Source organism: Chiroxiphia lanceolata, chromosome 13 (genome assembly GCF_009829145.1).
Source record: "Chiroxiphia lanceolata isolate bChiLan1 chromosome 13, bChiLan1.pri, whole genome shotgun sequence".
Taxonomy (NCBI): Eukaryota; Metazoa; Chordata; class Aves; order Passeriformes; family Pipridae; genus Chiroxiphia; species Chiroxiphia lanceolata.
The window spans coordinates 9227492-9241776 of NC_045649.1; the positions used below are offsets into that span (position 1 = coordinate 9227492).

Sequence of the window (14285 nt, forward strand, 5' to 3'; positions counted from 1 at the left end):
CTGCTGCAGCTCCCAGGCAAAGACCTGGCTGCTTGGGCTGGAGACAGTTCAGAGGGGCAGCAAGCCAGTGTCCCTGGGCTGTGTCCAGCTAGAGCTGGGACACTCTGCCCCCAGCCCTCTGCCTTCCCTGGCATGGAGTGGCCAGTGTCACATCCCGATGCTGTCAGGGTCGTGGCCCTGCAGAAGGGACTCCCAAGAAGGGATGCTTACTGGAAGAGGGGGATGCAAGGAACCCCACTGCCCTGCAGCTCCTTCTCTGCTGCCTGCCCTGGGCACTGCCCCTCCGCTGCCAGGACACAGAGAGGGGCTTTCAGCTGTCCAAGGGGCCCTGGATCAGAGAGGTCCTGCGGGGCTCCCACGTCCTGGTGAGGTTTCACTGGATTCTCGCCCGATAAGCCCCTTTCAAGTCTCATTTACGTTTGAAAGTCCATAGTTAGCTTTGGGAAGAAATCTCCAGATAAACGCTGTGTTCTTTCTAATACCCCAGAGCGAAAATCAATGGGAGGGATAATTCCTTCCCTTGTCCTACATGGACTTTCATGTGTTTCTACCTCCAACAGCACCTTTTAAATAAAGAGAAGCAGCAGCCGTCCTTCCGTCCTTCCCTTCTTGCTGCCTCAGCACCACCGAGTCGCCCTGAGCAGAGCGGGGTGCTCAACTGGGGATTTCTGTTGGCACCTTTGGTCCAGTTCAGGCTTTGACTGGGATAAAACTGCCCACGTTGCTGGATTTGCAGGGCTGGGAGTAGGAATGTTTCTGGGAATTCACGTCCAGAGTGGTCTGTAGCTGGAGCAGAGCAATGCCATGGTGAGGGGATTTAAAACAAAATTTTCCTTACATTAAATGCAGTGAAGGTCGTTGCCTTGTAAAACTGCTGCCAGATGGAAGATGGGCCCATAGTATTACCATTTTTTTATCTGAAGCTTGTGCAGAGCACTCTGGGCAGTGACATCTCTTCTACCAGGCACCCGGCAGTGCCTGCTATATGAGGCAGATCCAGTTTCCAGAAATACCTTGATAAGAATTAGTAGCTGAGACTGGTCCAAGACAGCTCCTCCAGACTGCCCTGGAACATGCTTATGTCTAAGAGTTGCATCCTCCAGCAATGAAGTTCTTTATCTGGCCACTTCCCTGCTGGCTGCATTGAGCTGCATTTTCCCTGATGTTGTGAAGTTATCGTATAGGATGTACATTAAAAGTTGTAACTATTCCAAGTCTGCTGTTTTGGCAGGGAATTGCTGAGTCTCATGATCTGTCTGTAATGGAGTGGAGATGCTGAGCTGCAGCAGGATATATTTACACCAAAAGCTTTTTTGTGGAGGAAACATCCAAGCAGCTAAACAGGTCAATGATGTCTTTAAGTTTCTGGTAGCTCCTGGTACAGTGCTGGCAGCGCTGGGCAGGCGGAGGGGAGCTGCACAGATACCAGTTGCCTCCCTTGGTTAGAAGAGATGAGGGGGCAGTGGGAAATCCTGTGTGGACCAGATGCTCAGTAAAGGTGGTGTTGAAAAGGGTGACTCAGTCCTTGCTGTATTGAGATACTTGAATCCTGTTCACACCTGGTGATGCTAATGCCCGAGGCGAGGGCAGGTTGGAACAAGGCTTCTCTACTGTATCTAAATAAGTTTTCAGGGTTTCCTTGGGGCTTTTTGCTCCCTCCTGGACACCGCTCAGAGTCCCACAGTCCAGAGCTGGATAAAGAGTTTGTGAAACTTTGTGGATGGCAGATAATTCCTTGCTCCTTTTAGCTGGTATAGGTAATGGATCAGGGATTCAGCTTGTTTTTCCACCCATTTCTGTTGGCCAGGGCTGGAGCTGCTGCCCACAGCTCTCCGTGGAGCAGGGAGTCACCCGAGGTGACTTCCATCATAAATATTGCACAGCACTCGACAGGGAACAACATCACTGGGGTGAAACCCATTCATTAGCAGCATCTCCATGTCTGCCCAGGTTTGCTTTTAGGATTGGGATCAGCTGAAGCTATTTTTGGTGGGTTCGTGACGATTTCTCTCCAGCTGTCAGAGACACAGGCGACTCGGCTACTGGCCCTCGCGTTTCTCCTTCTTTGCATCCTGAAATATTTAGTGCTCTGTACGTGAACTTAATGACTGAGCAGGAATATTAACGGGTTACAGTCCAAAACCTCTAATTCAAATGTCCCTTGACTTGCAGGAAATCTAACTTTGGGATTTTTGTGCTCTCTGCCAAGGTTGGTAATTTGGACAGTGTTCCTAATTTATTTCCACAAATTGGAGAAGGCTGTAATTTACTATTTTAGGAATCACGTGGTTCAAAAGACCTTTAATTAAAAAAAAGAAAGTTCAGTGCATGTCTGAAACTATAAGAATCACTAGACTGGATCAGAACAGTAACGTGTAGTAATTTGACCTGTGCAAAGTGGACAAATTCTTCTCAATTTTCTCTTCTGACCTATCTGCAGAGCAGTGTATTTATGGAGTCATGCGAGCACAGACTGGAAGGGGACTCACTCTGTACCAAGAGGGATGTTGCTGAGACCATGATGGCTCTCCTAGGATCTTGCTCTAGGGACCCTGTGCTTGTGCTTCATCCTCTGTAGGTAACAGAGGGAAAAACATAACTCCTACCTTAAAACTTGGCCTGCAGTGATACAAGAATGTGGGGTTTTTGGTGGATAGTGAGTAAAATAGGTCACAGCTATTATTATCTATGTGTTGGAAAACTTAACCATTCTCTCTTTTCCACAGCTTTACAAGACCAATTCCCCATTGAAACAGAAAGGTTCATGTAACCTTCAAAGCAAAGGTTGAGGTGTTTCACTCCAGCTCTCCAGTACCTCCAGTTTGCTTTTGAGCCTGTGAGCTCTTGGTTTCAGGGATGAGAGCTGCCTTTCTGTGTGAGTGAGTGTTGCTGTGGTTTTGGTGGTGTAAAGCAAGTTTATAGGCAACTCCCTTGTGTGTTATCTAGCAGAAAAACAGCGTGTGGGGTTATCTGCCAGCACTGAGATTCTGTGAAGCTCCTCTCCGCTCATCTCTATGCAGGGCTGATCTAATTGTTTAAGGTATGGATTTTGCTGCCTGGCTGTTCAGCTGTTTTCTGGCATCACTAGTATACTGGAGACAAACCTCACTGGATTTGGGGTGTACAGTCTGCGGCAAATACTTTGCTGCCACGTCAGAGCAAGTGGCTCATTGACAGTTCCTGTTTTAGTCACCTAACTTCATGTTTCACCTCAAATATTAAAAAGGAAGTTGAGGCTAAAAGTAAAGCATTGCTTTTGTAAAATAGTAAAAGTTGTGTAAAGATGAACACTCCCACAGGGATAGTAACTTCAGAGGGCGTGTTCTTACCTTAGTTTTGGAGTGGTGACTGTACACCAGGCTGTAAGACCATGTTGGGCCACATCTCTGCTGTTGGCCCCCTCTTCTCAGTTAGATATTCCAGTATAGGTGTATAATACTCTCTGAAACACAGGTTCCTGGTGGAGGCAGTGGGATGGGAGGGGGTACCTGCCTGGGTCTTATCCCTTGAGTTAGCCGGGCTGTAACTTAGAGGCACAGCCTGTAAGACATTGTCTCTGGTGGGCAAGCAGAGGTGTGGTGGGAACTGTAGAGAGTGCCAGATGCCCAGCAGTGTATTAAACACTAGTTGAGTACAGGAGGGCAGCATATCACAGGAGAGAGATAAGCAAAGTTCTCTGATTGTGGATCAATAAAGGTTAGTGACATCATATCTCAAAGTGAGAGAACCTGCTTTCTACAGACCATTTATCAGATTGCAGGCTGGAGCAGCGTTAACCTCTTCCTAACCAGGAGTCTGCTCCTCATCTGCCTTCAGACCAAATCACCTTCCACATCTGCCACAGAAGGCTCCTGACCCTGCCTGTGCAATCCTGGCAGTGGTGCATTGTGCTCAGCTCTCTGCAGTGTGCCATGTCCGGTGGGGAGAGCACGGCGCTGGGCTGGCTGGGAACGGGCTCGTGGGATGCACTGGTGCTTACTTGTTGCTGTTACGTCCTCAGTGAGGTGGAAGATGCTACTTGTCAGTGGTAGGACGTGACAGGAGTTAGTCACCTTGGTTAACGGTCTGGCACTGTGCCAGGAGCCTCGGAATGTGATTGTAAAAGGCATCCTTAGACTAATCAGTTCTCTACGGCAGCAGAGGCAGTGAAATCAGTGTGGATGGTCTTTAGGAAGAGTTGTGTGGGGCAGCAGGCGGCCTTGGGCATGTGGTATGTGCTGCACTCCTCCATGGGTCTACCCTCCTGTGTTTGCTGTTGTTACCAAAATAGATTAAAGCTAAACTGCATGGATCAGCCTGTTCTGCAGTCCTATTTCTCTGCTGTGTGTGGTGAGGCACCAGCTTTCCACATGAATGCAACTTCTGAATGTGGGGAGTGTGGAGCCGCGTGCCTCGGTTGGATAAACGCAGAGCTGGGAGTTGTGGGTGACCCCGGCGCTGCTGGCGTGAGTGGCTCTGGTGGGCTCTGCAGGGACTGGCCCTGGGAGCATACCAGGTGCTGGGTCCAGCCCGAGGGGACCCACCAGTCCCCAACTGTCCCCCAGCTTTTTCATCACTTTTCACTTTCTGATCTTGTTTTCAAGTGATTGGTAACATGAGGTACCTGAAAATGAGCAAACTTCCCTCTTGGAGTGTTAAGGATCCCGTGGAACATCCACGCCCTGCAGTAGGGAGTAGGGTGTAGGTGTTTCTGCTGTGTGTAGGACTCTTGCTTTCTATGAATGAAAGAAAAAGGTGCTGCCTGGAGGAACCGCAGTGGAGGTTTAGAGATAAGATAGGAGGGATGACGGGCACAGGGTCAGGGGCAAGAACAGAGGTAATTCCCTGAATGAACTTCTCTTGTCTAGCAAGGAAATACCAATTTTTTTCAGAACCTACAGAGACTTGAACCATAAAGACTTTCTGATTAGCTTTCATCCTTTCTCCATTGGTGATTTCTCATGGCAAAGAGTCCTTTTCTGTGGTGCCCTGGGCTGTGCCCCCGGGGAGCGGTGGAGGGCCTTACCACTGTGTGTCCTGGTGGGTCAGGGGGACAGTGGTGATGGAGCCTGGGCTAATGGGCTGGTGTCCAAGTGGAAAGTGTATTTTCAATGAGGAAGTGCTGAGATATTAGTGGAGCCTGGATTACCCCGTGATTGTGCTGTCAATACTGCTGTATTGAGTCGGAGAGAGCCTGCACGACACAGGGAAACACTTAGCTCACTGCTGCTGCTTATTGAGAAGCCAATAGCAATTTACGTGCTGACACTTGACATCGAATCCATTCCCAGAGGTACAGCTCCTGCTAAGCCACTGCTGGGCTCGCCCTCACACCTGCGCCTTCCCTTGGCCTCAGAGCTGTAGGTGTGATGATGCTGAGATGCCTCCAAACGCACCCGCCCGCTGGAGGGACCAGTGCCTGCCCCTGGAGCTCTTCTGGGACAGGCAGGTGGGGACCAACTCCGAGAAGCAGTGGGAAACCTGCGCTCCGAGGATCTGGTCTCACATGGGGTTAGCTTTATGTGTTTATTCAGTGAAAAAGAGGGAATGTGGGTGCTTTGGTCCTTCAGTCCCACATCCTGACAGCCCAAAGCACCTGGGGCCTCTCATCCGAAGCAGCTGGATTCCTTCTGTCCTGCTTTTCTGTTTTCCTGGGACAAGCACAGCTGAGCCCAAGGGCCCTTCTGGCTTCCACATCTACCTTTTAAGAAAAATTTAAGATCATCTGATGCCAAATACTTTTGAGAGGAATAACATCCGGGATATTTCTTTGAACCTGAACTCACTAAAACAGGAACTAGGCCATAAAGGAGTGAGGATGGGATGACAGCAGAACTGGAGTACTGGAACGAGGTGGGAAGCAGAACGTGGGGAACCTGCGTCCTGGTGATGTGCTTGCTGTCAGGTGCTGTTGCTACAGTTCTGCAGGAGCCCTGAGGAGATAAAAGACACAAAGTCAATGGTCTTCTCAGCCCCAGTGTGCTGGGGCAGTGAAACTCCCATAGGTTTTTAAGTGCAGCTCTTGCTGTTTCACTGTGTTGCCTGGCAAACAATTTTACATGTTCTCTGTTAGCTGTGGCATTGCTTTTTGGTCACTGTTCCCTTTGCGGTTCCCTCATATGTCCCAGCCTTCTGGGAGGAGTAGAAAACCTGCGTCCTAAATCAAAAAGGAAACAAAGCGAGCATGATGTGCAAAGGGAGGTGCTTGGAGCTACTCTTCATTTTGCCGAAGTGGAATTTAGGTCATCTTGCAGGTCGTGTTTTAAATATCTGTGTTGCTTCACGCTGACAGGTTGCGTAGCCAGTGTGCAGTGTCGTGGCTGTGCAGGGTGTGTGGAGAGGAGGGAGCAAGCCCAAAGCAGTCAGTTTTGCACTCTCCTGCAGGTCACTGAGGAGAGCAGGGACACACGATGGGGACACGTTGCAGTGTCTCCAGACCCCTGCTAGAGCAGGGTAGGTGAGGGCTGTGAGTGCCCCATGTCTCCCCAGGGGTCCTTGCTGCACCAGTGGCCTGTAGCCCGGTGCAGGGTGGATCACATGGCTTTGCTGGAGGCTGATCAGATATCAGCCTGCTGTGGTTGTGAATGGGCTTTCCCTGCCACAAAGCTCTGGACACAGTGTGCCTGTCTCCCTGCCCTGCTCTTGTCCCAAGGCAGGTGTTCCTGTTTGCAGTCCAGAGCCAGAACTAGCAGCAGGTGTGTTTTCTGGAACTCACTGCTGTGTGTGGTGGCTGTAACCAGAGCTGGGACCTGGTGTGGGAGCCCATGTGGAGACCTCCGAGGACCCAATCACTCCGCATTTCAGCAATACTGGCTTCCTTCAGACACTTCAAAAACTGTGGCAAAAATCAATACAAAAGTAGATTTGATGGAGGGGAACAAAAGGAAGAGGACATGTCCACTTCCAATACCTGCTGAAGCGCAGCAGAGGGTGAAGCAGCAGGCGCATCCATTGGGATGCCGGATAGCCAGGATGCTGGGTGGGACACCTTGGGATGCCGGATGGCTGGGGTGGCAGGTGTGACACCTTAATGCGTGCTTTTGTAGAGGTCCCTATTGCTTATTCTAGTTTGTTATAGTCTATTACTAATCTTGTTCAGCAGTTGCTCCTCTTAATTATTGGAGCACCTTTACAGAGATGTAGCAGATTAATCCTTTCAGTTCTGCTCGCTACCAGAAGAGATTGCCACCATTATTCCTGTGCTGCGAAAGGAGAAGTTGGAGCAGGGAGAAGCAGGGCTAAATTTAGAAAGCCTGCACTCACATGTGCTGCTCTGTAGCTGTAGAGGAGCGTATGGTGGCAGGTACCAGCAGTGAGTGTATGTGCAGCAGGTGAGGCTGGGGCAGCCCAGCAGAGTTTCACAGGCATCACAGCCACATTGTGACCTGCTGGGCATGATGCCGTGGCAGCCCCTCGGCACATTTTCAGCAGGGAATGCAGGTCCGAGGCATCACTTATCTGGTCCTTGCCTTGCTGGAACACAAATATTAACTGACAAACAGTTGCATAAGAAACAGCCTGTTGGCTTATCCTCCAGTGAAAGAAATAAACGGGAAAAGTAGGAAAGTTAACTTATAAGCTAACGAACCTCTACTGTGCTGGTGTTAGTGAGGCCCGAGGCTTGCATGAGGGCTGCTGGGCTTGCCTCCCAGAAGCTCATCTTGGAGGAAATAGAGAAATGCTCCCGTGCAGGTTGGCTGAGTATGTAGGTGCTGTGGTGTAGCAAGTGCCAGCTGCCCAACACAGTGGGGCTGGGTCCTTGAAGCCCTTTGATTTGTGCTGGAGAGCCCCTGCCCCAGCACTTGCTCTACCTGCCTCCACTCCCAGCTCAGGTGTTCTCTGTAACGTGGTCACAGTCCTACATGTGGTTCCAGCTGAGGCCTCGCAGTGCTATTAACATCCCCTTTATTGCTTCCTTGTTTCCACAAACACTCTGAACAACATCTGGAGATCATCTTTGCCACTTGCCCAGCTGCATCCTTTGGTTCATCCTGACCAGCACATCAGTCTGTCTCCTCCTATGTAATTCCCAATTGGTAAACCCTGAATTTACTGCAGAAACTCAGAGTTTTCCTGTCGTACCCTTGGATTTAGTTCCTTTCTTATTATTCTAGACCTCAAATCCTAACTTTCTCCTGTGTAATATTCTGGTCTTCCACTGTGTTGGATGTGCTCCTCAATTTCATCAAGGATTGGTGTTCTTTGCTGATCGGCAGCAAGGCCAGCAGCGATGTTGGCACGATAGCTCCCGAGGCCTTTCCAAATTACCTCTATGCAGGACAGTATTCTCTTTACATCATCTTGGTGTCAGCTGCTCCTGGCCTAGTTTTCTGCCTTTTTTAGTCGTAGCTAGTGCGTATCTTCTCTAGCATAACCCTGGTGTGGTGTGGAAGAAGGGACAGTTCTTTCAGTAAAGGAAGACACTGGGTTAGTTTTTACAGTGTGTCTTTGATAAACTTGCCTTATATTTGATCCAAGTTTCCATTTATTGCTGTGTCTTTTATTATTCTTCCCTTCACAGTACTTCCAGTTCTGTCTGTTAGGAGAAAAAGCCAATAAATGCCACAGCAGTGTCTCCCCAGTCCTGTTTGAGCATGGGTGTTTGTTGTCTGTACCCAACGCAGTTCCTGAGCTGATGGATTGTTACGAATATTGATGTTAAACCTGTCTAAGATGTACTTGGCTATTCTTAATTGTTTTGGACTGTATAGATTTAGATTAGATATGAGGCACTGGCACGAGTTGCCCAGAGAAACTGTGGCTGCCCCATCCCTGGAAGTGTTCAAGGCCAGGTCGGAGGAGGGTTGGAGCAACCTGGTCTAGTGGAAGGTGTTCCTGCCCATGGCAGGGGGTGGAATGAAATGGGCTTTAAGGTCCCTTCCCACCCAACTCGGTGTGTGATTATGGGACAGCTGTTATTGTTAGCTCAAATAGTGAAACTTTAAGAGAAAATGCAAAGAGGGAGAAGGTATCTTGAAAGTTGAGGTGAATGGTCATGTGGGGGTGGAGCAGTTCTGTGTGTGCTGGTGGGTTGCAGTTGTCTGAGCTATATCTCCCTGGCTCTGGGTGCTGTGGCTTTTGGAGTGGCTCCTTCATGCTTCTCTGCTTTAGAGTGCTGCTGCACTCACGGTTTTCATTCCATCTCCCTCAAGAAAGGTGGGGGGGCATCCTGGTCATGGGTGGTTCTAGTTTGGAAAGGCTCATTCTTCACTGACAGAGCTGGGAAAGCAGTTGAACCTGAAGTCGTTGGGGGCTAGTTCACACTGCTCCTGGGTGCCAGTGGAATGAGAGCTGGGTTGTGAAGTGGGAAGAGGACAGTGCTGTGCTGCTGCACCCTGGGGTTAAGAGTGAAAGTAGTGATTTGTGTTTTCTCCATACTTGAATCTGAGACTTTAAACAAGAAGTAAATTCGTTCAGTGAATAATAGAAACTTAAATGAAATAGGTGATTATTACTGAAGCCTTTGAAAGAATGCAGATTGTCCCAAAGCAGATGTTCCTCTGTGGGGCTGTCCCAGCCCTGCTGCTGGAGGTGGCTGGGAGGCAGCAGGAGGTCTGGACTGAGCGGATCCCACGTTATGCCTCAGGTTTCTTTCAGCACGTTCAGCACTGGCTGAATGATGAATGCAAATGAAAGATGGGTGGTGGGAGCTCCTCAGCATGGCCAGCAGTGCTGGGTCTGCACTGACAGTTTGTCCTGATCTTCCTTTTACCTTTGTTTTCATTTTCTGTTACTACTTGACTAGAATTCTGTTGCATTTACAGTCTGCAGTTGTGATGTGCAGGGTCAGGGGTGGTTGTCCCACAATGTGTTCTGATGCCTTGTGCTGTGCATCGTTCTGAGGTGGTTATTGAGCAGCTTCCTTGTGCCTGGCCTGCTGTGATCTGTGAAAGCTGGCTGCTATTCCCTGTGTCCCTCACAGCGCCCGCGTGCCAGCATCTGACATGCACCAGGTCTCATTTCTACAAGGAGCTCCCAGCGCCAGCAAGTGCTTGATTCGCTGTCTGAGCCGTGGCTGTGACGGGTCATTCTGGCAACTGCAGCTTGTGATTAAAAAGAAAATCAGTCACTGTCATCTTGGACCCCTGCACCAGTGATCTGACAGTCCATGAGGCACCAGCTTCTTCCTGATCAGAGGATCTTAGATTCAGGACTGCCCCAAGGGTTGTCCTCTGACTCAGGCAGCTACCAGAAAGCTCATCTCATTTCATGACTAGCACAGGCAGCCACACCATTTCTCTGCCTGAAGAGGCTGCTGGGAGACCCAGCAGTTTTTGTTTGGATCTTCAGGGCCTCCGTGTGTGGCTCTAGAAAAGCAGAGGGTTGGGACTGCAACTGCTGCTGTGTGGCCACACCCTGGAAATTCCCTTATGTCCTCAATGAGGTCGAAGCTGTCACCTGAGTTTTCAGGCAGGGTAGGACTGCTGGCCCTGGCCTTCAGCCTCACAGTTCTCACACCGGACAGAGGCTGCAGCTGAGGTCATCTCCCCCCTTTAGAAAAAGGAACTAGTTTCCAGCTCTGCTTTGGGAGCACTGAACTTCCATCTCACATGACCACTGCCAAGAGTGGCCGTTCTCTGGTTGCCAGCGCTCTGCCAGTGATGCCCCTTCTCACTCTGCAAACCCATGGACCTTCCTGCAGCCCTGGCATCTCCAAGGGCAGGTGACCCTGCGTGGGGTGAGTGGGGGCTGCTTCACTACCATACCTGGCTGCTCAGAGATTCCCAGAGGTCCCAGGTGTCCACATATCTTCCGGAGAATGTACATCTCCACGCAGAATACAAGCTGTGTTTTCCAGAGCTGTAGCCCTTGGAAAAAATGTAGTCATGCAGGGTTAATTTTCACCTTCCTTCTCATTCCCACTTTCTGTGGTATGTTAAAATTGGATTTTAATTGAGCACCTTGTTCCCAGCTGTATCTTTAATGCTGGCATTTGCCGTGACTTCCAGAGATGTTTTAAATAGGATGGAGGGTCATCCATAGGATCATCTACAGCAATGAGTGGTTCACATCAGGAAATGATTTAGTGAGCAGAGTTAAGGAAATGTTATTTGTAAAATGTCTTCAGCTTATCACATCCTTTTAAGAGATGGGGTCAAGGAGCAGATGGGGCTGAGCTCCAAGGAGATGGTGTGTGTATGCATATGGAGGGGCAGATTTTAGGGAGCCTGGGAAAGGCTCTGGTGTTATCTGTGGCAAGAGCAGGTCTGTGTAGCCCACCAAATGCTTCTGTCATGGACTGGGAAGGCTTCAAAGGTCCAATGGCTGGGTTTATGTCCCTGTGGAGCTGGGAGCTCAACTGCAGCTGACTGGGCTCCAGCTCCTCCTGATACAGTTTGGCTCACGGTATCACTGAGAAGAAAGGACCTGAATTCAGTTGAGGATGAGGGGAAGGACGTTGAGGAGGAGCCTGATGCTCAGAAAGCTCAGGGACATACCTCTAATAACCTATGGCTTGAAAATAATGTATTTCCTAATTTTATTGGTAAACAGAGTGTATGGGGCTGTGAAAAAGTGTGCAAATTACTTCTCAGCCTCTCTTCTGGCCTGATTCCCTTGGATCAGCTGACAGAGAGCGATAGTCACTCAGCCTTTGATGCTTAGGAGGCTGGACTGGATAAGTAATGATTCCTTTAGGCCTGGCTTCCTGGAGTCATCTCCTTATCCTTGTTCACCCAGGTAATTAAAACTTTGCCTGCGAGCCAGTAGCAGGGTGCCTGCTCCCACACATGGGGAAGGGATGTGGGAGAAGGAAGGAGTTTGTCTGTTAGAGACTTGTTGTGTAAATGGGTTCATTCTTCGTGGCTGGGCAGAGGGGAGCAGTGGGAAGGAAGGAGCCGCAGACTGACATTGTTCTGAGGGGCCAGCCTGGGTGACGGGGTGAAATACTGCCCCCTCCAGCCCTGGGTGGGCACTGGCTGCGAATGGGGTATTGCAATGCAGAGTGATACCTTCCTGCAGCTCAAACTCTTGTTCATGGTGCCTCTGCTACAAACCTTCAAAGGCCTTGAGCTTTTCTCAGTTGGGGTTTTGCTTTTAAAAGAAAAATCACTTTTCATTTGGGGGTTTGAATTTGAAAGAAAAATAAGGAACAGCTTTGCCATTTAGCATCTGTTCAGGCTCTTTTCAAGTCACTTGGTATTTACCATATTGAATTTTCTCTTAAACCTCTGCTTGTGTTGTCCTGTATATTGCCCCTTTTTTAATTTTTTTAAATAAAATCAAATGTACGTATTCTGGTAAAGTACTAATTCTGCTCTCACCGTGGGCAGGACGTGGCTAAATTGGGCCAGTGAATCCTTGGTTTTCCTGAGGAAACTGTTGGAGAGTAAATGGATCTTCATTGATGTGTGATAATGAAGTTGCAAGTCTTGGAAAAGCTGCACATTTTTCCAGCCTATTTTATGACTGAGAGATTTGTATTTTTTCCCATTAGTAAAGGTGACCTGTCTGACTTCTGCCACCTTCAGGAGTGTTGGCCGTGGTTACTGTATGTAATAGTCACCTTGTGTTGTCCCTGGAGCATGCAGGCATGACCAGCAGTTGAGTGTGATTTAGGCAAGAGTTTCACACGTCTTTGCTATTTGGAACTTGGATGAAGAAAAAGAAAGAAGCTGCCTTTGGAAATGGAGACTGGCTTTCAAGCCTCCTGTTCAGATGGGTTATGGTGTAGAAGTGGAGGATTTCTCTTTTCATTCTCTTCCCACTCCTTCTGTTGCCGACTCCAGCATGCACATCAGTTCAGTCATTGAATCAGTTTCTTCCTTTTCTACATACATTCAGACCTAGTTGCAGGAGATGGATTTATCAGATAGCTCAGACCTGCTCTCTCTCTGAGGAGTTTCTCATCGTTTGGCCTGGGAATGGGAAAGTCAGAATAAATCTTACTGAAGAGGCTTTCCCCGTTCCCTCTGCCTGGGAGGCTGCTGGAGCCCTCACCTGTTGGAGAGCAGCCCCGTGTTTGTGGGGTTGGGAGCCAGCGCTGTTGCCCCTGGGGCTCTTGGAGCACATCCCAGACTCCGTCTGTTCCAGTCTCCTCTCACTCTGCCATGCACCTTCCCTTGCCCAGAGCTAAACCAAGGAGCCAAGAATTAATTGTTTTGTGTCCTTTTCCCCTGTGTTGCATTGTGGTCTGATCAGTATCTGGGCTCATTGGGCACTGGAGGCATTCACTTCCCCTTCTCCAGAGACAGCTTGCAGAATGCTCAGCAGAGGCTCATGGTCCTTACTGAGTTCCAAGTGCTGGACAGAAAAATGCTGTTCCCAAATCTAGGTGCCCAGAGCATGGATGGGAGGGCATGGGCTGGGAGCTGGCACTTGGAGTGCTCGAGGTATGCGTGCAGGACCTGGCGCGGCACTGGTGGACAGGGGTTCTTCTGCTCTGGCCTGGCTCCATGGGCTCCCAGCTGCTCTGGCTGGGCTCCGTGGGCTCTCAACCTGGCTGTGTGGGCTCCTGCACTCCCCTGGCTCCAGAACAAGCCAAGGGATCCTCTGGTGCTCGTGTTCCCGTCCATTACCACAGGTGGCACACTGCAGACCGTATCCCGTCTGGGTAGCTTAAGTAAACTTTCCAAGGCAGGAAGTGTAAACAAAGATTAAATAATTAAATAAAGTTAATTTCACATTTATGTGAAATTCATTGCCATGGAATTTAACTCGATGTTCGGAAAGGAGCTGTGAGAGAGGAAGAGAAAAGTGACTGTAAAGGGCAAGGAGGAAGGAAAATGTGAAGGGGCGCAGGGGAACCCAAGTGACTTAAAGGATTCCAGATTTTAGTGGAAATTATGATATTAGTGTTATTTAAACCTTGTCATTCAGCTGACTTTAGGATTTCCAGAATAGTTCTGGAATGCTGTTTCTGACACGACACTTGTGTTCCAAGTCCAGACTCAAGGGGTGATAAAGGCAGCGCTGCTGGGCAGCTGCAGTGGGACTGTGTGGGACTCAAGGATTTGGGGAAACTGAGAGAGAAGAATCTTGGTCACCATTTCATGTGTGTTCTGCCCTCCTGGGGCAGAGTGGGGTGCTGAGGGTGAGGGCTCCCCAGGGACTGCAGAGTCTGGGGGCTTTGGGAGTAGTGTGGTGGCAGCTTGTCAGTGCTGAGGGAATAGCAAGGGTTACGAGAGATGAGGTTTTGATTAGTATCGACTGAAGTGTTTTGGAGCTTCATGGCTCATTCCTAATTAAAGGCTGGAGTCTGTGGGTGCTGTACTTGCAGGGCTGCTGGGCCAGTGTCAGTGGCCCTGGGACAGCCCTTTCGTCCTGACACTTCACCTCGCTGTCCTTCTGCTTTCTTCGGAATGGCC

The 14285-nt window shown here is 49.5% G+C and overlaps 1 protein-coding gene across 1 annotated transcript in view; it reads left to right on the forward strand.

Annotated features, from left to right (window-relative positions):
- Positions 1 to 3760: 3760 nt before the first annotated feature.
- Positions 3761 to 14285, forward strand: part of ZFHX3 (zinc finger homeobox 3) — a 110865-nt gene continuing 100340 nt past the window's right edge. Inside the window, 2 exon segments of the mRNA XM_032701105.1 lie at positions 3761 to 3771; positions 4640 to 4645. The gene's annotated coding sequence lies outside the window, so the exon portion shown is untranslated.